At 34.7% G+C, this 23,714-nt stretch overlaps 1 protein-coding gene and 1 long non-coding RNA gene across 3 annotated transcripts in view; both read left to right on the forward strand.

Moving 5' to 3' along the window:
* Positions 1–23,714, forward strand: part of LOC128227154 (uncharacterized) — a 58,070-nt gene that overhangs the window by 3,509 nt on the left and 30,847 nt on the right. The window lies entirely within an intron of this gene.
* Positions 195–18,167, forward strand: LOC128227158 (uncharacterized). The gene is made up of 4 exons (XR_008259772.1): positions 195–330; positions 9,100–9,202; positions 14,471–14,972; positions 15,341–18,167. It is a non-coding gene; the product is annotated as an uncharacterized LOC128227158 (long non-coding RNA).

The raw sequence follows: 23,714 nt of genomic DNA on the forward strand, positions 1-23,714 counted from the left end.
GTGGGCAGTACGAAATCTTCCCAAAAATACGGTACCTTTATTTCATTCATTTGGTCTTCAGGGGTGATAATTTAATGTTTAAAGATCTGCCCACAATTCGCCAGCTTGGGTTGTGGGAAGAAAAATAATATTTGGCTTGCCTCCCTTGATATATTTTCTGATTAAAATTTTCAATCGAGCAATTTGGTCACCGATATCCCGAAGCCTGCCTACGGAGATGGCCGAGTTGTCACGATCGTTCCTCGTTGCCCAATTGAAACTTCCCGGCTTGACTCGGAATAGGGTCGGCCATTTTGATAATATTTATGGAGTAGCAGAACAGAATTTGAGGTACGTTTATTGTGTTTTAATTGTTAAACTGGTGAAAAGATGTTTTGTTTTGGCAGTAAACTATTGAAACTTGATCTTTTTAATTTAAGGATTTCCAGAAAAATTGCCACTGGGAGTAATCAGCGGTTTTTTTTATGTTTATGACTGCGCGGTGCCGGCATAAAAAAGTCAACTTGTTCTGGAAGTGGAATAATTTCAAGCAATTCTGTATTAATTTAGATAGCTGTTGAAATGAAGTAAATCTTATTTTTCTCTCATTGATATCAATGCTTTTCACATGTTAGTGTAAAGGGATTCAAATGATAGGAAAAATGTTTTAGAAATGATGCCTACTCTGACTGTAGTCCACCTAAATGGCCGTCAACCAGTCTTTTGACAATTTTTAGACTATGGCAGACTGGTGACATCCACCATCCCAGCAAAAAGTAGCAAACGGGCCTTGCGCAGAGGATTCTCGCGGCCACAATTTTTAATGTCATTATGCCGAAAAAACATGTTCAGATACCATAATGCACTTACATGCATCGATTGTATCCATTAATCTGTAAATCTAGGACAAATCTGACAGGTTGTGTACATGTATGAAGCGGGGTAGAGGATTTCGAATATTTTGGTCGTTAATAGGCTCGGTTAAATAACACTATTAAAAATGCAACCATTTCAATGCGCTGAACGCTAACGTGTTTGATGGGTCAAGTTGGGAGAAGTTGATGATGATGATGTTCGTGATGATGATGATGATGATGATGATTAGGTATCACCATTTTTGAACACTGTTGCGTTGCTCTGCACAATACATAGAAAAGGGAGGATAACTGTGACTGCGCACAGGGTTAACCATCATTGACGGATGGGTACAAATTTATTCGATAAAAATCAACATGTATAAAAAAATGGTGGACTGCTACGCTCATTTCGTGACCCAGAGTATATTTATGTGAAAATAACGACTCTAACGACAAATCCAACCCAGTTAAGATCACTGTTAGGTACATTTGTAACAATTATATCATTATTAATCAACATCGATGCATAATATTACTATATATTCTTTCGCCCGTTGTTAAATGGTAGAGAGTTGTAGCGTTACAGGGATACACATGAAATGTCAAAATAATAAAAAAGTATCCCTGATCGCTCATTATTGTAGCTAACTCTGACTGTAGTCCACCTAAATGGCCGTCAACCAGTCTTTTGACAATTTTTAGACTATGGCAGACTGGTGACGTCCACCATCCCAGCAAAAAGTAGCAAACGGGCCTTGCGCAGAGGATTCTCGCGGCCACAATTTTTAAATTATCTTTGTTATAAATTCAAATTTCTACGAAAATATCATTGCCTACTATCAAACACACATTTATTTATGTCATTATGCCGAAAAAAACATGTTCAGATACCATAATGCACTTACATGCATCGATTGTATCCATTAATCTGTAAATCTAGGACAAATCTGACAGGTTGTGTACATGTATGAAGCGGGGTAGAGGATTTCGAATATTTTGGTCGTTAATAGGCTCGGTTAAATAACACTATTAAAAATGCAACCATTTCAATGCGCTGAACGCTAACGTGTTTGATGGGTCAAGTTGGGAGAAGTTGATGATGATGATGTTCGTGATGATGATGATGATTAGGTATCACCATTTTTGAACACTGTTGCGTTGCTCTGCACAATACATAGAAAAGGGAGGATAACTGTGACTGCGCACAGGGTTAACCATCATTGACGGATGGGTACAAATTTATTCGATAAAAATCAACATGTATAAAAAAATGGTGGACTGCTACGCTCATTTCGTGACCCAGAGTATATTTATGTGAAAATAACAACTCTAACGACAAATCCAACCCAGTTAAGATCACTGTTAGGTACATTTGTAACAATTATATCATTATTAATCAACATCGATGCATAATATTACTATATATTCTTTCGCCCGTTGTTAAATGGTAGAGAGTTGTAGCGTTACAGGGATACACATGAAATGTCAAAATAATAAAAAAGTATCCCTGATCGCTCATTATTGTAGCTAACTCTGACTGTAGCTACAATAATGAGCGATCAGGGATACTTTTTTATTATTTTGACATTTCTTATGTATCCCTGTAATGCTACAACTCTCTACCATTTAGCAACGGGCGAAATGATATACTGTAATAATATGCATTGATGTTGAATAATAATGACAAAATTTTTCAATTTTTATCCGACAGTGATCTAAACTGGATTTAATTTGTCATTAGAGTTGTTATTTTCACATTAATATATTATGGGTCACGAATACCGTTTACATGTTCACAACCAGTCAGATTTGTCCCAGATTTACCGATATCGGGATACTTGATAAACAATCGACACTTTTAAGTGTTTATGATAAGTTAACATGTTTTTTGGGCATACTGACATAATGTAATATGTGTTTAATAGTAGGCAATAATATTTGCGTAGAAATTTGAATTTATAACGGAGATAATTTCAAAATTGTGACCGCGAGGATTCTCTGCGCAAGGACCGCTTGCTACTTTTTGCTGGGATGGTGGACGTCACGAGTCTGCCATATTAAAAAAAATCGTCGAAAGACTTGTTGACGGCCATGTAGGTGGACTAACTCTGACTGGTACATAATCACAAGTTAGACCTAGCTACAATAATGAGCGATCAGGGATACTCTTTTTATTATTTAGACATTTCTTATGTATCCCTGTAACGCTACAACTCTCTACCATTTAACAACGGGCGAAATGATATTCTGTAATAATATGCATTGATGTTGAATAATAATGACAAAGTTGTTCAATTTTTATCCAACAGTGATCTGAACTTGATTAAATTGGTCATTAGAGTTGTTATTTTCACATTACTACATTATGGGTCACGAATACCGTTATACATGTACACAACCAGTCAAATTTGTCCCACATTTACCGATATCGGGATATTTGATAAACAATCGACACTTGTACCTGTTTTATGATAACTTAACATGTTTTTTGGGCATACTGACATAACTTAATATGTGTTTAATAGTAGGCAATAATATTTTCGTAGAAATTTGAATTTATAACGGAGATAATTTAAAATTGTGGCCGCGAGGATTCTCTGCGCAAGGACTGCTTGCTACTTTTTGCTGGGATGGTGGACGTCACGAGTCTGCCATATTAAACAAATCGTTAAAAGACTCGTTGACGGCCATTTAGGTGGACTACATCTAGTCCATATAAACAGCCGCTTCAGAGTCTTTGATAATTTTTGTGTTGGCGACTCTTCGTAATAGGGAACACAATAAAAATCCAAATGTTAAAAAACGTTCCCTTAGCGCGCATTATTGTGGCTAATTGATCATCATGATGGATATTTTTAATACATATGGCAAATCCGTCATGTACATTTTTTTTGTGTAAAGTGGGTAGATATTCGGATCAGGATTCTGACTTAAAGCATAAAATATTATAAAAACAAAAAATATTACTTGATAAGGCCAAATTAAAAAATAGGTCTGTTTCAGGTTTATACACGACCGACCCTATTTTTTCCCGCCGACCCTAACCTATTTTTCCCTGAAAAAAATGTGATTTGGGTATGAAAAGCATTTGTTACGAAATGTATGTACTTAAAGTTGACAATATTAGAGTTGGATTTCAGAATGTACTTAACGTATTTCACCTTAGAGTTCGGACACCAATAATATTTTTTTTCGCTCTCCGAAATTCATAGAAAATAACCATTTTTACATTTTATCTACATGTATACATGGTAAACCTTCTTCATCAAGTTAATTAAAATCCCATTCAGCACCATTTTATACATGCATTGAAATGAATAATCACCTTTTATCGGCTTCAGATCAAACAGTCACGTTGTGTGACATCCCATAACTCTCAGTTATACGTCCCATAACTCTCAGTTATACCCACGAGGATCTCATGGAGAGCATGGATATTGCTATGCAGGATTAATGTGTCTGGGTGGTGTTTTTGATTGTAACTTAAGTATTGCATTTCTAACTTTAATTCATCACATTAAATAGTTGCCTGTATCATTGAATGTGTTGACTTTGATTGTTCTATTGATGTTTCAATGAGTATTACTGTACGATTATTGCTTCATAAAGTCTATATTAATAGTGTGGTACAAGTTTCAAAGTTTTTTGGCGGATCGTTTGACAAACATGTCATGTCTGTGTTTTCTTAATCACTTGATTGCCCTTGTTGTTTCTTTAATCCTCCATTAAATATATCACACATCCTTTTCAACAGGTAATAAATCGTTTAGGATGGGTAATAACTAACTAATCACAGTGATGTATACGGTTAGGTAATCTAGCCAGGCATTGTAACGATAAAGATCAATAATTTTTATCTGTGAGGCTTAGTAACTGTAAGTTTTGACCGTCTCCGTGGCCTAGTGGTTAAGGGTCCGCCTACGGAGCGGGAGGTCGTGGGTTCGATCCCTGGCCGCGTCATACCAAAAGATGTTAAAAATTGGTACAAGTAGCTCCCTTGCCTGGCGCTCGGCATTTAAAGGGTAGTACTTGGAAAAGTGGTGTACTCAGTACTGGTTTAACCCAGGAAAGTTGTACCCCTTGTATCGGTGCTTTACACCGAGCACGTAAAAGAACCAAGGGGTCCCTTTGAAAAAGAGCTATGGTATCGCACCCGGACTTCCTTGTATCCCACCACTTTCTCTTCAGCGTGCTGTCCCTTCAGCAAAAACCAGGGCTTTCGCGAGGGGGCGACTTGGGCGAAGTGGTCGCCTAAAATTCCCAGACTTCGCCCATTTGTATCATCAAAGCGACATTGACTTCGCCGAAAATTTTAGCACATTGTAAATCTGTCAATCAGCGAGTATTTGGCCAATGTCCCATTAGTCAAAACATCCCAATAAGCCATTCATACAAATTGGTAATCTCCTAATCTGATAATTGGGCCGTGTCATCCAATTACCAAAGCATCGCCAGTAGGCGGAGCTATTGAAAGTTAACCAATCAGAATGTACATTTAGAAGACCCTGATCAAATGATAAAAGTTCGTTAAAATGAGATAGAATTGGAGACATAATTATGAAAAATCGTGTCAAGCATTAATTTAAGTTAAAAAGTAATTAATATATGTATTGAACAAACAATGCAAGACATTTAAACATTGTTGCTTTTGAAGCAGACGGTCATAGCCATCTCGGGCCATCGGCAAGTAGGCGCTAAGAAAATCAATAACATGACGTATCACCAAATATTTGATTGATTTTAGTGAAATGTTCATGTAAAAAATGATTTGTAAACACCAAAAAATATTTATTTTTTTGCTTTATGTAGAGTTTACTTACAGTAATTTTCTCCTGTCACAGTTATGATGTCAAAAAAAAATCGGCGAGATCGCCATTTTGTCAGAACATTTTCCGAGTTAATTTTTCAACTTCCCATTATGTATTGGTAAATTTTTCATCAAGGACACTGATTTAAATGTCATTTGGTTCTTAAATGTCAGCATATTTAAAGTTATTTAGCCAGAGACTAGTAAATAACAGCACAGCTGAATGTGACATTCGTACCCTATCCCGAACGTACCAAAACAAGATTCGTCCCCCTACTATATTGACAGTTCATTTATGAGGTCATTATGATTAGTTCAAATCCTTAGATGTATTTTTTGGTTCATTTTAGATGCTATTTGGAGATAAACTATGTGACATTGACTAATATACTTTTGCTGAGCCAAAAAAGATACATTATTTTATGAACATTTTATATAGTTATAGCAATCAATTTGAATGTGAATATAAACTGAGGTGTGTGGTATGGCATAGTTTTTGTATCAGGTGTTATGAAAAGTATCACTTCTCCCTAAAGTCTCCCCACTTCTCCCTAAATTGACTGAAGGGAGAAGTCACTTCTCCCAAAATTTTCAGCCTAGTGAGAGCCCTGAAAAACAAAGGACCCTGTTGGAAATAAGTGCTTGCACTTTCACGGGTTATCCTTGACTGCAAGGTCTAAAGAAAAAAAATACATACATACATACAATCGATGTTCTTTGGGTGTCCAAAAATTAGGTACCTAAAATAAATTATGTTTTAAAATAATAATGGATGTCTGAATTTTTAGATTGTCCGAACTCAAAGGTGAATTACGGGTAGTTTGTGCTTTTGTGGCAGGTATATTTTAATTCTTGAACTATATTTTCTTGTCAGATACAAATGTGTCAGATACTGACTTTCGGATTGATATTTAAGACTTAAGTGTGCAATTTTGGCAATAGAACCTGCATGTTACTTGTTCTTCAAACCTGAACCCCAGGTCCTCTTGACAGCATTGAGGTTTCCTTGGCTGATGGCTTATATGGTAAATTTGCCGTCCCACTCTTCATGTAATTATGTTACAGGGAAGTTAGCATTCTACAGAGGGTGATTGAAAGCAAATGGGTGCATAAAGAAAAGTAAAACAGTTCCTGGAAAGCCTTAAATAATAGCAGAGTGGTGTACCATAACTTAGTTGAAATCCAACCATCTTTGTAAAAGTATTTAACCAGACAAATAAAGAATGTTTCCTTTGAAGCATGGAACATGTTTAAAAACTACTGATAAACCTGAAAATTGATGACACTATTTTTGTTACTTTCTGGGTCAACAGTTACTGAAATCAATATATCCAAAAAAAATAAAAGAATATTCCGACCTACCTACCCTATTTTTTTGGCAGCGTTACCTGAAACGGACCTATTTTTTATTTGGCCTAATGTTATTTTATGTAAGTTAACAAAAATAAATATCCATTTAATAATCATGAGTTTGATATGAATAGCACCTGAAAGGCTGCAGTTCACAGAGTTTTACAACAATCTGAACAATTGCGCTACGGCCGAGTTGTTACGGTTGTATTTAAGAGAACTATTTGAAGCTTGTCAGAGGTGGCCGAGTAATTACGATAAGGGTCGAGTTTTTCTGCTTGGCATTATTGATGTCTTTGTCAGTCAAGTTTCGTTTTTGTTGGAAAGGTAAATCATGTGTTTAAATGCATAAAAACCTTAATTATCCCTTTCAAACATAAAGTACTCTACTAAATAAAATTTCAATATTTCTCAAATCCTCCCGGTTTTTGCACTTAGCAATAAGACATTAGGGATTGGAAGAATCCCATATAACATGTCTATTATATTAGACTAAAAAACATCCTAAAGAGTGATATTGTAAGTGCTTTTTGCAATTTCTAGGTCTGACTTAATTTCTTAAACGATTTATCTTAATCGTATTGAAAATACATTTATATGAGATATATTATCGGGTTACCTGGCAGCTTGTGTAATTGTTGTTTTGCTTATTTGATGTTAGCTAAAGTTGATAAAGAATCCTTATTTTAAATGATATTCCTATGTTTTTATCAAACATCAGCTCTTCTTTTGTTGAAATAATGTAAAATCAAGTGAAATTAAACAACTTATTTTCTATCAGCTTTTATCAAAACAATGCAACATGTGTGCCTTTTGATAAAAACTGACGGAAATTATGTAACAAGTGTCAATTAGACTGTTGAGATGAAAGGTGGCTTTTCATTAAACTATATTATTTATCAAATCAGAGAGCATATAACAAATTAAGAGCTCTTTACTTTGTGTTAAAAACATGTTTAAAAAAGGATTAATATTAAATTTAAGGTGACAGTAAATTGTTTGGTACAGAAGAGGATTAAAATAACTTATAGAAAATGTTGTTCTCTGTCATGCCCTACCTACATGTTTAAAAATATGACTTAAACTCTGTGCACAAAATGTTTTAGAATCAGAATATCACTTTCTTTTATGTTGCAGTGCATACTCAGAATTAAGAATTAAATATTGTATAAGGTCAAGTTTGCCATCTCAGGCTCACTTTAAGCACATTATGTTAAATAGAAACCATAAACAGGTTACCAATCTTACAAAATTTGTTTTCTATGCTATGAAACTAAGAAATGAAAAGTTACAAGAATTAGCTGCTTCTTAATAAATCAAAATTTTACGTGTAGAGTATTTTAATATAGAACAGTAAAATTATAATGTTAATCATGTAAATACTAAAGAAATTTTTGCTTAATGTTGTATCATTTATATAAAAATTATTTATATTTGCTTGTATGTTTATTGTTTGTCATGTTATTTGTACGTCTTGGCCCTAATTTATGGTTATATTTATAAATGGCCCAAGGCAAATTTGCCAATATGCCAATAAATCTGATTAATTGATATTTATTAAAATGATAATGTATTTATTTTTGATGATTGCCAAAAGATAACATGTTTATAAAATGAACTTAAACAGTTAAAGTTAATGCATTTGCCCTTTGATCAAATGTAAACAAATCTGTCTATTTGGCAATTGGAAAAAATGAAAACTTATCATATATATTTGTTCCATTTTCTATTAGTCTGATAGTCATAATTTCAGATAAACAGCAGATATTGTATCCAATTTTAGAGGAAGCTGAGCCCATTAAATGGTCTCTGAAATATATATATATATATATATATATTCCTATTAAGTATTCTGTTTTGTAATGAGTGCTTTTATTATGCAATATAACAGTGTCTTACAAAATGTTTATATGAAAGTGTTGGAGAAAAGGGGTGAAATAAGTGATTTGGCACACACACCTAAGTGCTACATACAATGTAGCTATGATGAAAAATCCCCTGACATGTGACCCAAATCCCCTGGCATTCTGAACAAAACTCTCTGGGGAGTGTACATGTATGTTTTAGTATGTTAATTTACAATTAAATCAACTCTTGTTATTGCAGATGACCTTGCCTGGAAGAAAAGCATCACAAAAAGATATTGCCCTTCACTGGGGTGGGAAAAAAGATCCAAAAGGCTTTGCAATAAAATTTTATGGTTTTAAAGGTATGTGGTAACATCAATTCATCATATTGAAGTATAACAGATATCATAAATTATTTAAATGTTCATTGTGAAATCTATAGGGCAAACTGGTATTCACTAATTGAGCTAAAATCAAAACAACTGACACTGAGAGATCTTGTCTCTGGCCAAATGTGGGCCAATATGTTTCAAACTTCTCCACATGATGTCATCTATATTTTATGACATATAGACTAAATCTTAAGGTTTTTAACCGGGAGCTAGTACCAATAAGAAAAGAGGTATTACTATATAACTTTTTCATATTTGCTTATGAGTTTTTTTTTTATTTGATGAATTCCTTGTCAAACAACAAACACAGAATTTTGTATTCAATGGCAATTAGTGATGAAGCATTATAGCCTGTGTGTCAATTATTCATAGTTCTGGTTAAAATTATTTGCTAAAACATGTTGAAAGTTGAATAAATTTCTGTGATACATTGATAAGGCCAAAATTGTTTGGTTAGGGTAACATCCTTTTCAAAAATAGGTAGGGTAGACATATAGGCATTTTTTTAGACTAATTATGATTATGTAATTTTAATTGTTGGATAATGGTATTATCTTCTGTACAGGGTTAGACACTAACATTTTTCACAAGGTATATATAGTCCCTCCGACTACTGGATCCGAAATCTGGGTAGTCCAGCAAAAATTCTAGTAGTCCAAAAAAATGCAAGCCTACAACGGATTCCTTCAGTATATTTATAGTCTTAGAGAATTGTCCGTTTATCTGTCTCAATCTTAAAATTTCCACATTCTTCTTCAAAAAAAATTGGCCTTTAAATTTAATTTTAAAACCTAAAAGATGCTAAAAACCATGTTAAAATACCTCGGATTAAAAATCTAAAAACCATGCTAAAATACCCCATAATCTGTCACTTTCAGGAAAATGTTGCAATAAATCACTTGACACTTAAAAACACCTCGACTGAGATAGTTGCTAAGTTATGGCACAAATGACAGGCATCCTGCTGATAAGCAATATTTGATTATTGACATCCTACTATTCAGTATTCTTGGTTAATCTAAACAACATATCATATAATGCTTAAAAACATGATGAAATAAATTCCGAAAGTGTTATTAATTATTTTTATATGGGAGTAAGATAACAATTAACATGACGCTGCCTGTCAGTCAAACTAGCTGATCAGTCAGCGTCCATATTAGGCATGGCTTATCAGTTGCCGGAACTATCTGCCATGTCCTCCGACGATCATCACATATCAACAGTAGTGTAATTACGCTGTTATATATATTTAACACAAATTATGTCTCATAATTGAGTGATAGTAAAGAGAGTTTAAGTAATCCGAAATACTGACATTTTCCCTTAATGCTGCTAAAATTATAATTGATAACAAGGGACTGTTTAGTAGACTAATTCAATTCTCAAAATGTCTTAACGTAAACGTACATAATATACATATATTTCCGTTTTAATAGCCTTAAAATAAGAAATATCATGATGTGAACTAGTGTACAATATTGATGATTTCTTGCGATTTAGTTTGATTTTGAAATTTGTCTCTTTATTGCGCGAAAAGTTTTAAATCAGAAGCATTTACATTTGCTTTTAAGTTTGTTTGATATATTAGTGAAAAAGGCACCTCAGTTTATGTGAGTCATATTTTTTTATTAAATTTTATTAAATATCTGATATATAGCTTAAGGTCACAAAAAGTATATACGTATAGATAAAACAAAATCATATTTAAAAATGACGCAAATCAAAGTAAAAACCTTTGCATTTATAATGACTATGGTTGTTTCAAAATTTCTATGCTGATTGTTAGAACAGTTTTGCATTTCATTTAATACGGAAATTTATTCATCGAAAGAAACAATAAGGTAGTTATATAAATAATGATAATAATGCATTGCACTTGTATAAAACAGGTGATTCTGAATCGAGAAAGGAAGAAAAATCCATTGAGTTTTGACAATGGATCTATACAAATGATGTATTTAGAAATAAATTATTAGTCTAGACATTTTTCTACCTGAATTATACATTGCATACAATAAATAATAATGAACTTATTTAATGTTATTCTTGCTTTTATTGCTATGTTTTACCATGTTCCATGCATTTTTTTATCTGATTGTCATTGATAACTTTTGCATTATTATCGTCTGCTTCTGGGTATTTGTCGGAGGTCCCTAATAAAGAGGTCATGTGACACTGTATGTGTAGCCTTATCGCTATGGGCTTGGTCTCAATTGGTATTGGCCCTTGCTTCAATGTAAAAAATGTTACGACATTTTGGCGTGAAAATTAACGCACACAATTTTGTCGTCGTCTGCACTTACACTGCATTATTCCTATTTTGGCAGTATGATTAATTTATCAGCTGCTCTTCTAAAAGCCAGTTTAAAAGATTTCATAAGCCATACATAATGTTCCTTCTGTTTGCTTTATATAAACGCTGACATTTGGCAATACTCTAAACCATAATTACCATGACATATTTTCAGAAAATCTAAAAATAGTAACAACCGTCAAGTGTTTGTCTTCATCGTATCTTTCATTGTTTTTGACTGAAAATGCAAGGGATTTAGAAATTCTGCCACTTATTGGACCCAAATCCACTTTGCTGACATTGGCAGAGGTGTACATGTCTGACGATTAAAACACATCATAGGGTGCAAAAATGGTTTTTCCCTTTCTAAATAAAGACATTCTACTGACTGGTTTAAACATTGATTGAAAGGCTATACGAAATGCGCCGAAATTCGGTTAACAGTCCATGTTGTCCGGAACTGCTCGACCATCTTCGGCAAGCTTTACAATGAGTGTTTACCGGTGATAATCAGCTTCTTGACATCACGTTTTACGCAAGTTTAAGCGTAATAAAAATTTTATGCTCAATTAACTGATGTGATATTTACTTTCTTCTAGTAGTCCGACGGACTATTGACTTAAAATGTCTTTTAGTCCCACCAAAAATCTGGTAGTCTCAGACTACCGGACTACCGTTAGTGTCGAACCCTGCTGTATTTATAAGCATTTATGGTTTTCGACTACAAAGTGAAAAACAGTAGAGTCTTTGCCTTTTCCGTATGTAGGGTCAGGTAACCCGAACCAAATGCATTTTTTAGGCCTAACCTGATGTATATAAAGAACCTTTTCTCTAGTTCCCACAAGTCTTACAATCTGACCCATTCTTCTAGTAAAATATAGAATAATTATTACACAATTTGGAGAAAAAAGTCCCAATTAAAATTTAAAAAAAATATTTTTACCTGAAATGGACTAATGGTTGACATTTAACATCCTTATGAATTGAGTGATATTATTTTTTTTTATCACCTTCAGAGATCAGAATTTGACATTTACAGTCATGATTTTTGGCAATAGATAAATATTTACACTTTCATGGATTTATATTTTGAACAGCCATTTCATGAAATGGTCATTTGAAGGGGAAAAGAAACTAATATTTTAATAATTTCTTAAATTGCAGGAGACAAAAAGTATTGTTTTTTTAACTGTAAAATGTTCAATTTTTTAGGTAAAGCATTTCTCAAAATGGCATACATGTAATTCACGACGAAAATTCAATGTCTACGGTCTTTTTCCCAAAATGGGTAGAAAAATGCCTTGGTGAGTACCTAAATCAGAACAGTACATAGATATGGCACATCCATTATAAAAGCTTTTTTCAGATCATGATCATTTAATTAGTAATGATTTTAATCAATAAAGGCACTTGCAGTAGATTCATTAGTTCCAAAGAACACGATTCTCCACTTAGTATTTCAAATACTGCTATTTCAAACACTTAGTATTTCAAATACTGCTATTTCAAAGACTTTTCATAATCAAATGTCAATACATGACACATGGCCCAAGGAATGACTTCATGCTTGCCACAATCACAGAATATTGATACAGCCTGAATTTTTTTACTTAAATTTTCAAATTTTACTGACAAAAATGCAAGCTGGGAATACAAGAATTATTAATTTACTGAAACAAAACAGGTAGCAATAATGTTTAAAAATTACATAAAATAAATAACAAATAAAAACTGTTCCATATTTACATGTAGGAACTCTTAGGACAAAAATAAATTACTTTTCTTGTAGACTTGTGGTATCTTAAAAAATATCATTTATATTAACCAGCTGGTCTTGAATCCATGTATGATAATGGAAAATTTTGTAGTATAACTAAAATATTTCAAAAATAGTGCCAAAAGTGTTCTGATTGAGGTACTTCAATGGCGGTAAGCACAGGCTAATTTTCACAGTAACACTTTCCAATCGACTAAATACTAAAACAAAAAAAGGCATCAGAGCAAAACATTAACTGTCATGTACTGGACTTTCTTTGAATGACTCAGCAAATGATATCACACATTCACCTGGGAAGGAGTTTTTTTAACTGATTATTTCTTGATTTTCATGATGTTTACTACTTAATTAAGCAAGTTAGAAAACTTATTTGCATAAACTTTTATTGTGCATCATATTTGCATGCTTGTGGGCAGAAAATTATGTCTGCCCATTAATACTACAGAATATATATAGATATACAGGAATTGAAATTTCGGCCATTTTTGTATTCCAAGATGGCTTTGTCATGCTAAGGACTAAGGAATTAAATTCTGACTAATAAGCATGAAGATTATTTAGGAAAAAATCATTATATTATCATATCTGAATTATCACTGTTCCATGAGCACTTTAATGACAAGCTGTTTTAAAGCCAAGAAGTAGTTTTACACTGACTTTTGAAAATGAATGCTACTCAACTTGATAAAGGGCAAGTCTGGAGCAATTAACTTTTATAGTTTTTATGAACTTGCCCTAAAATAATGTCATTATCTGTCTGTCTGTTTATCCATTTATCGAAACTTTATCATAACACCAACAAAAGTTGAACGTAGTGTGTTGTGTTTATAATGCCTCAACAGTGCAACAGTGCATACCATGTTGTGGGGCCCAGATCTGTTAGTGATTTGTCTAGCTGTAACATCCTCACCAAGGCGACCAGGGTTCGATTTTCGGCCTGGGCGCCTTTGAGTTTGGTAAGTGGTCACCAAGCCGGACAAGTGGGTTTTCTCCGGGTACCCTGGTTTTCCCCACAACACAAGACCACACTCTCGCGCAACATCGTGCCAACGAGAGTGACTTAGTATGAGCTATCATAGCATCCTTCACAATCGTTGTAAAATATATAATGGTTAAAATTAAAGTAACATTTGAGATTTTAAAGGGTAGGTCCTATATATTTTAGATGAACAACCAGCAGACGCAGAATCCTCCAACTGGTATACTATCAAGTGAAGTGACTCAGACTTACCCTGCAGACCAACTAGCAGAAGCAGTATCCTCCAAAATGGTATACTATTGAGTGAAGCGCCCAGACTTACCCTGCAGGGCAACAAGCAGAATCAGTATCCTCCAAACCTGTATATGATTGAGTGAAGTGACCCAGACCTACCCCGCAGAGCAACCAGCAGACGCAGAATCCTCCAACTGGTATACTATCAGGTGAAGTGACTCAGACTTACCCTGCAGACCAACTAGCAGAAGCAGTATCCTCCAAAATGGTATACTATTGAGTGAAGCGCCCAGACTTACCCTGCAGGGCAACAAGCAGAATCAGTATCCTCCAAACCTGTATATGATTGAGTGAAGTGACCCAGACCTACCCCGCAGAGCAACCAGCAGAAGCAGAATCCTCCAAAATGGTATACGATGGAGTGAAGCGATCCAGAATTACCCAGTCCCCAAAGGTATATTGTTGCTTACACATTCCTCCATCAAAAGGTGTCAGTTGTAAATACTGCCATTAAAATTTTGAAGTGAAATATAATTTTCTCAAATTATTTGTATATTTCTTTGAAAAAAGTCATAACAATCAAACTACGTTTGACATCAGTTAGCCTAACTGTACACTGTGGCTGGAGCTTGCAGGTTCATGGTACACTGGCCATGTTTCTAGATAGATTTGTTCTATAATCTGGGAATTAATAATTGTGCATTTTGGGATATTGAAATAATTAAAGAATCTTAACTGTCTGTTTTGTCAAAATAAAACCCACCATTGTTATTCCAGTTGTTAACATTATGCTGCATGAAAGTTTTGCTATGTTTTTTGCAGATGATGATGGCGATAACTCGATAAGAGATCCAACTTTGATGGAAACTGTAATAGGGGAGAGACCAGCATAGATGGTGAACCAATATCAAAGGATTCTACACAATAAAAGAAACAAAGGTGGTCTGAAGAAGAAAACAAGATCTTCATACCAATCTTTAAAGCATGTCTAACGGACAAACACATACCAACTCTTACCGCATAAGGCTTGCAGCTGGGAAAATACCTGAAAGGACAATAGCTCAAATAAAGAAGAGAGTTCACAACAGGCAAACAAGCTTGGTCATTGAAATTGTGTTAAAAGTTTGGTCTCCAGGCTACTTAGTTGAGATGTCTAGGGTCATCAACACCTTTTTTCTTTTAAAGGGACTGTACACCAGATTGGCACCAATTTTCGTAACGAATCTCAGGACAATTATCTAATAGAATGTGTTACCCTTCGATACCATAATTGTAAAAAAATGTACCAAAATGTAAAAAAAAAAATGTGTAGGAGACCGGGTTCGAACAAGTGTCGCCAAAATTGAAGTCCAGCGTCGTATTCACTGAGCTACGATGGCTTATTTTAATCAGGTGACATAAGTAAGCTAAACAATTAACTCTGTAATATCAGGTGATAACACCGACTAGCCAATCAAGCATAAGGAATGAATTTTACTAGGTAGATATACCCAGTAATCTTTTTTAATGGAAAAATACCTAATAACTGCTAAACTTGAATAAATTGTAAACTATGTAGTACTTCAGTTAGTAAGTTTCAATACATTGTACACATTAATACCAAATTTGTGACAGTCTTCGACAATCATTATTGTCTTTTTTTCTTGCAAATTGATGATCTGGTGCACAGTTGCTTTGAAACTGAACATGAATTGTTCATTAAGCTTCTGTGTTATAAACATGATCTAAAGACATTTGATATTTTAATGCCCCCACTTATCAGGATAATGGATTACCTGTGAATAGACTTAGTTTGGTTGGAAATTATTAAGAACTGCTGTGATCATTTCCTGAGGTCACATGAGGCAAGAGGGGGCATCCGGGTCATATCGACACAATTCTAGTTACTTTCACAAGATGTTTTACTTAAAGCTGCACTCTTACAGATATAATGTTTTTTACAACTTTTTTTATTTTTTGTCTTGGAATGAGTTTTTTTTGCGTAAATACAATGTATCTGCAAACCAGCATTAAAAGACTGATGACAAAAGATGAGTTTGCAGGTTTTCATATTTTATCTCCAAAACTGATGTTTTATGCATTTTTTTTAAACCATTAGTACATGCTGAATTTGCTTGTTGTAAATGTTACTTCTACAGTTTAAAAGGATTTTGTTGAAAATTGCATACCAGGGGTTAGTTGTCAGATGTTTGTGCTTTTTGCTCCATTTTTGAAATTATATAATTGCTTGATTATAATCAGAAGTCTGTAAATTCATCAACAGATGCCAGAAAATCAAGATTTTTATTCTACTGGGCACCCTAGGTTCAGTGTGAAATAGTTTTGTAAAATACATATGGGTACTTACAAAAACTTTTATTGAATTTTGTACGTCAGACAACATTTCCTCTTCTGTTGGATATAAGCAGAAAGAAATGTTTGGGAAATATACCTGTTGAATTGGAACTTTACCACCTAAGTGTACCTCATCCTGATCTCCTTAGGCTTAAGTTAAATAATTTCATGCCAGTTTTTTTTTAATTTTCGGATTAAAAAAAAACCAACTCAAATTTTGAAAATATCCTGATGAAAGAACTACCCCACTACTAGTAGACAATCAGTCAGTGTTGTAAGTAACAGTTTGAATTTTCATTCAGTCATTTTTTCATATATATGTACTTATATAATAAGGAAATCTTGTGAAAGCAACTTCTCAAGTTTATGAAGAATTTTGTTGAAGCTTGTCCACACTATCAGTCATTATATGTATTTGAGCTGCATTTTCTGTTGGACTCTTCGATCAGGGGTTACAACCCTTTGTTATTTGCTTTATACATTCTTGTGTAGGCAACCCTTCCCACTTTGTTTAAACATGCTTATATGCTTAAACATGCTTATTAGACTTTGAACAGAACATGGCATGTGCATCAGGGAACAGATTCCCGATTCTGATTTTATATTGAATTTGTGATATACAACTCTCAAAAAAGTATTAGCGGGACCATTTTTGGTGCTCTTTTTGAAACTTAATAAGAGTGTTTGTAAAATCTAGGTCAAGTACATTATTCCATGAACTGAGGTGGAAAAAAATATATATTCGAAGACTTGACAGGTCTCATTTTTGTGTGATCTTTAATAAATTGGTGACAAAAAACTTCGTAGGAAAGTTCAGGCCATGGCCATTATATTTTGTTGCATTTTTGTTTGCTTGAATGTATGGAAGGAGAGCTACCGGTATTCTCACATTTAAGATGCTTTCTCAGTAAATACTTAATGTAATGCATTGAAACTTTAGACAAGTGTTCACGTGCATCAGGACAGATAACTATTTTTTGCTTATAATGCAAGTAACTGTCCCATTATTATTCATTTAAAAAATCTGATTAAGATTTTCTTGTTAAGATTACATTAATTTCAATCTGGTATGGTTTTTTGTTAACTGTAAATGTTCTTGATTGATTAATCAAAATTGAAATCAATGCAGGCATCATTTTCATCCAATTTTATATTGATCTAAAACAGTTTTACAAAATATTTCGATAATTATTTTCAGAAGTTGCTGAAAAGTAGAGCATGCTCTTGTTTTGTTCATTGTTCCCGTGTCGTCTGAGACACAAAGAAAAAAACTTAAACATAAATGTATGTGGTTAAATATAAGTTGTATATTTCATTGTGTTTCATTATTGTCTTTAGCTTGACTTTTCGAAGAATAGGTGGGCTATACTACACGCCCCAGCGTCGGCGTCCGGTTAAAGTTTTAGGGCAAGTTGGGATTTTCACTTATAAGTCCAATACCCTACATTCAATTGACTTAATACTTCACATAGTTGTTCAGGGCCATCACATGATGAGGTTAGATAACTCCATATTATTCTTTACACAGAGTATGGCCCCTGATTGACTATGGAACTTAGGTTAAAGTTTTAGAGCAAGTTGGAATATTTATTAATAACTTCTATATCCTTTGTTCAATTGACTTAATACTTCACACAGTTGTTCATGACCATCACACAATGAGGTTACATAACTCCATATTATCCTAAATACAAGTTATGGCCCCTGATTGACTTAGGTTAAAGTTTAATGGCCGGTTATAGTTTTAGGGCAAGTTGGGATTTTCACTTAAAACTACAATACCATTCATTCAATTGACTTAATACTTCACACAGATGTTCAGAGCCATCACATAATGAGGTTGGATAACTCCATATGATCCTTTATACAAATTGTGGCCCCTGATTGACTATGAAACTTAGGTTGCAGTTTTAGGGCGGTTGGGATATTGTTTTATAACTTCTATACCCTTCATTCAATTGACTTAATACTTCACACAATTGTTCAGGACCATCACCCAATGAGGTTACATAACTCCATATCCTTAATTCAAGTGATGGCCCCTGATTGACTTGGGTTAAAGTTTTAGGCAAGTAAAAGTTATTGTATTCTAAGTCAAAGCGGCGTAGTCATGGTGAAAAAAGAATGTGTTAACTCTTTCCTGAATCGAGAATAAAGCTGTGTCCTCCAAATTAGAGAATTATTTGGTTTGCTGTTACAACATACCACTAGTTAATGAACATTGATGTCGATGAAGGCAAGATGTTGGAGGTTAAAACATGTTTGACATGTAGAAATGCATTTTTGTTGCTTTTTAACAAATTTTGCCTTGCTCAAGATGTCATTGACCCCAGTTTCAAATTGCTTGACAATTTAACTAGATTTCTGGACCCTTAATTTCTTTACACCGTAGGTTAAAATTTGGAGTAAGTGTTAAAGCTGCACTCGCAGATATACCGTTCTTGCAACTTATTTATCTTTATCTTGGAAAGAGCAAATTTTTGCAAAATGTATTAATGGTGGCATTTAAATTTATCATCATAATCTAAACTGAGATGGCCTGGGCCAAATAAAGTTTAATCATTCATCTTTTAGACCTAACTAGCAGAACTTTAATGGTCTTGAAAACCTAACTGTGTGACACATTGTAAAACAATATATAGGATAATTGTACATTACAAACAGCGATATTTTCTCGCAACTTGGGCCAAGTATAGTAATTTCTCACGCCTGTGGTCAAAAGTGATCTTGAGACACAGTCATGAAGCAATTTACTTGCAAATATTGCAACGGTTGAAGTCTTCTTTGTTAAGTAATGTTTTTGCTAATTAAAGTGTCACCCCAATTGAAAGAGCAAAAAGGTTTTGAGACACCTCTTTAGAAATGCATTAACTCAGCATCAAATACTAGCCGGCGACTTACCGACTAGTCACATCGGTCAGACTCATCGTGGTTACTCGAACCTAGGACCTCCTGCTCTCAAAGCAAAGGCCTTAAACCACAACACTGCCGTGATTCATTCTTAATGAAAATATAACAATCCTTAGTATGCACTGGAAAGAGTTACTGGAGGAAATATGGCTTATCAGTTGGGTAATCTGTGACATGTTCAAATACAGAGCAATGCAACCGGGGTAATGCTGACCACAGGCTTCGTAAAGTGGTCAAGGTTATCACAAAGAAGCAGATATTGTTTTATATTTCTATAACTAATTTTGCATTCTTATCAAAGGAGAATGAAAATAATAAAAAACGTACTCATTATACTTTTTCATCATTCGAAATTTTGTTTATTCGGAATTAACTACGAGTCAGATTGAATCTGCGTTTTAGATATACCTTTATTATGTATCGCAAAATCGGGGAACTATTGTGCGTGAATAGATGCATAGTATATCTGTGATAGAATCGATATGTTTCATTGAACCACCCCAGAACGAAATTGCAGATATCAACGTTGTTTTTACGTGACAGACGTTATTCAGTAAAATGTATCCGTAGTCCGTCGCCGGTGGCCTAGTTATTACAGCATCCGCCTGGGGAATGTGGGTTTACGGGTTCGATCCCCAGCTTCGACTCTTTAAAGTGATTAAACTGGTATTAACCAAAACGTTCTTATATTACTCCTTGAAGTGCTGTTTAGGATGGTAAGGTAAAACAATATAAGCCTTTTGAATGGTGCACTAAATGTATAAGCCACCTGTTACGGTGCCACAGATTGACATGCTTATATATATATATATATTATAATATGTGTTATTGATGTCGTGCGCACAAAATACTATGTCGTGCGCGCATGATACATAGTCGTGTGCACGAGATGACATGTTGTGCACACGAGATAATTAGGTCGTCTACACGAGCTACTATTTCGTGCTCACGAGATTGTTTATTCGTGTATACGAGTAACAATTTCGTGCGCACGAGATAATTTTATCGTTATAACCCCTTTCTTATCACGGCGTCATTTGATCCACTGGTAACTCGAGCAATAATCAAGTAATGTTGTAAGGTATGATGTTCACCAATTAAGATATTTGATATGATGCAACAAGCATGCACGTGAACGAATATGTCACTATCTCAACTTTTTGAGTGGTATAAACTTTGTTGTGAAAGGCGGTTACTAGAAGATGGAAAAGTGCCCGGTCGTTAGGGTTCAGATTTGGGTGTGTTTGCAATATCACTGGTTAGTTTTGTACAGTTCTTACAGAGAACACCAGACTTGAGATAGGTTGTCAACTTATGGACAAACCTGCCTTTCGACATATTTTGAAAAATGCAAGTGAACTGTCGTATCTTTCTCGTGCAAGACATACTTATCTCATGCGCATGACTAAGTAACTCGTGTGCGAGACATTATATTCCGTGCGCACGACTTAGTCACCACTCAATAACTCGTGCCCATGGCCTAGTCACATATGTGCACGAAATAGTAACTCGTGCACACGACTTAGTCACACATGCGCACAACATAGTAACTCGTGCACACGACTTAGTCACACATGCGCACCACATAGTAACTCGTGCACACGACTAAGCCACACATGCGCACCACATAGTAACTCGTGCACACGACTAAGCCACACATGCGCACCACATAGTAACTCGTGCACACGACTAAGTGTTAAACCGGTTTGTTGAAATTGATTCACTATCCTACGCAATGTGTAACAGTTAGGAGACGTAACCGATGCGTAGCGTTTTTTAATCGATTTTATTCTGTGTTAATCAAGTCATGAAGCAAATAACTTGTTAATATTGCAACGGTATAAGTCTTCTATGTAAAGTATTGTTTTTGTTAATTATAGTGTCACCCCAATTGGAAGGGCAAATAGGTTTTAGCTAATGAGACTCCTTTTTAGACAAGCATAAGCCATAACTCCCCGATGCCAGGTAGCTTGGCAAGCGGTTACCATCAAATGCTAGCCGACAACTCACCAACTAGTCATATCGGACAAATCCATCGCGGTTACTCGAACCTGGGACCTCCTGCACTAAGAGCGAAGGCCCTAAACCACAACGCTCCCGTGGTTCATCATTTAGCTTCTATTCAGACTGTTTTCACAACATATGAACTTAGTTGCACAGGAAAGAGTTACAAACAAAACAATACATGTGCTAATTATGTTGCTTTTTTCATGATTCGAGATTTTGTTACTGTTGAATTAACTACGAGTCCGATTGAATCTGCGTTTTTCATATACCTTTATTATGTATCGCAAAATTGGGGTACTATGATATGTTTAAATTAAACAGCCCTGAAGGAAATTGCAGATATGTGCGGCCATGACAGACGTTATTTTGTATTTAATGTCTTTGTTGTCCGTTCCGGTTGGCCTAGTTGTTACATCATCCGCCTCGGGAATGTGAGTTTACGGGCTCGATCCCCAGCTGCGACTCACCAAAGTCGTTAAACTGGTATTGCTATTTGTTCCTTGTGCTTGGCGCTCAGCACAATATATTTCAAGAACTGTTTGCCAGTGTCAGGATAACGTGAGTCGGTCGTGGTATCATTCCACTTGTCTACTGTGTGATAACACAGTTTGGTAGACTAAATCCGCCTCGTTTGGACAAACGTGTTTCCAAATAAATAACTGTCGTTTGGACTTAAAGCCCAATAAACAAACATATTTGTTAATAATTATAGTTTGTTTGTTTTTCATTCAGATATGTAAAGGTAAAAGTAAATTATTTTGGTTTCAAACATCTTCAAAGCTAAATATCACTTTGCAAATACTTCGCAGGAAAATTGTTCTGCAATTAGACTAATCGCCATTACGTCAATTTTAAATACTTCTCTAATATGACGGAACATAAAATGCATATATTTAGTATTAGACTCTGCGGTTTTAGCAGATGAGTGAAAAACATAGTTAATATTTTATTTCAATGTTGTATATTATATTCAAAGTCATCTTGATGGAAATGCCATGGAAGGTACAACGACACTTCATTTATTGTGAAGCCCTCGGATAATATAATATATAGGCTGTGGTAGCTTCTTCTTTACATTATGAAACATCAATCAGCTTCTACAAACGTGTATACATACACTGTTGGACATCGTTGACGTCATTTGACAAATATTTACCATCATTTCTGTTCATATATGTAAACAACTCCACTTCTATCGCTTCAACCCATGTCTTATCACGGAATCATTTAATCCGCCGGAAAGTCGCACAATAATCAAATTTTCTTGTCAGGTTGGATAGTCAACAATTAAGATATTTAACGTCACGCAATAAACATGTACGTGAAAGAATATGTCACTGTCTGAAGTTTTTGAGTGGTATCGACTTTGTTGTGAAAGGCGGTAAATAGTAGACGAGAAGGGGTCCCGCCGTAAGGGTTGAGCTTTGAGTGGACGCAACGTTAGTTGAAATTATTAAAGACGGGTAACGGTAGGGTGTGTTTGCAACAACACTGGTTAGTTTTGCACAGTTATTACAGAAAACATCAGACTTGATAAAGGGCTGCTTGGCTGTCAACTAGTGGACAACCCTGCCTTTTGACATATTTTGAAAAATGCTAATAAACTGTCGTATCTTTCTCGTCCAGACATAATAATCGCATGTGCACGACATAGTAACTCGTGTGCGAAACATAGTGTCCCGTTCGCACGACTTAGTCACACATGCTCACGCCAGAGTAATTCGTGCGCACGACTAAGTATGTCCGTCGTACGAAATAAATAAAAATATACACATGCCACATCATTTCCACCGTTAGCTTTACTACAAGTATTTGATTTAATAATTTTGGCATGATATTCAAAATAATGCAAGTTTTTGTTTTTATTTGCATTACGCTGCTGCATCATTCATAATCCAAACTATATGTTCGGATTGCAATCGACTGACCAGACGTGTATATTAAT

The sequence above is a fragment of the Mya arenaria genome, chromosome 3 (assembly GCF_026914265.1).
Source record: "Mya arenaria isolate MELC-2E11 chromosome 3, ASM2691426v1".
NCBI lineage: Eukaryota > Metazoa > Mollusca > Bivalvia > Myida > Myidae > Mya > Mya arenaria.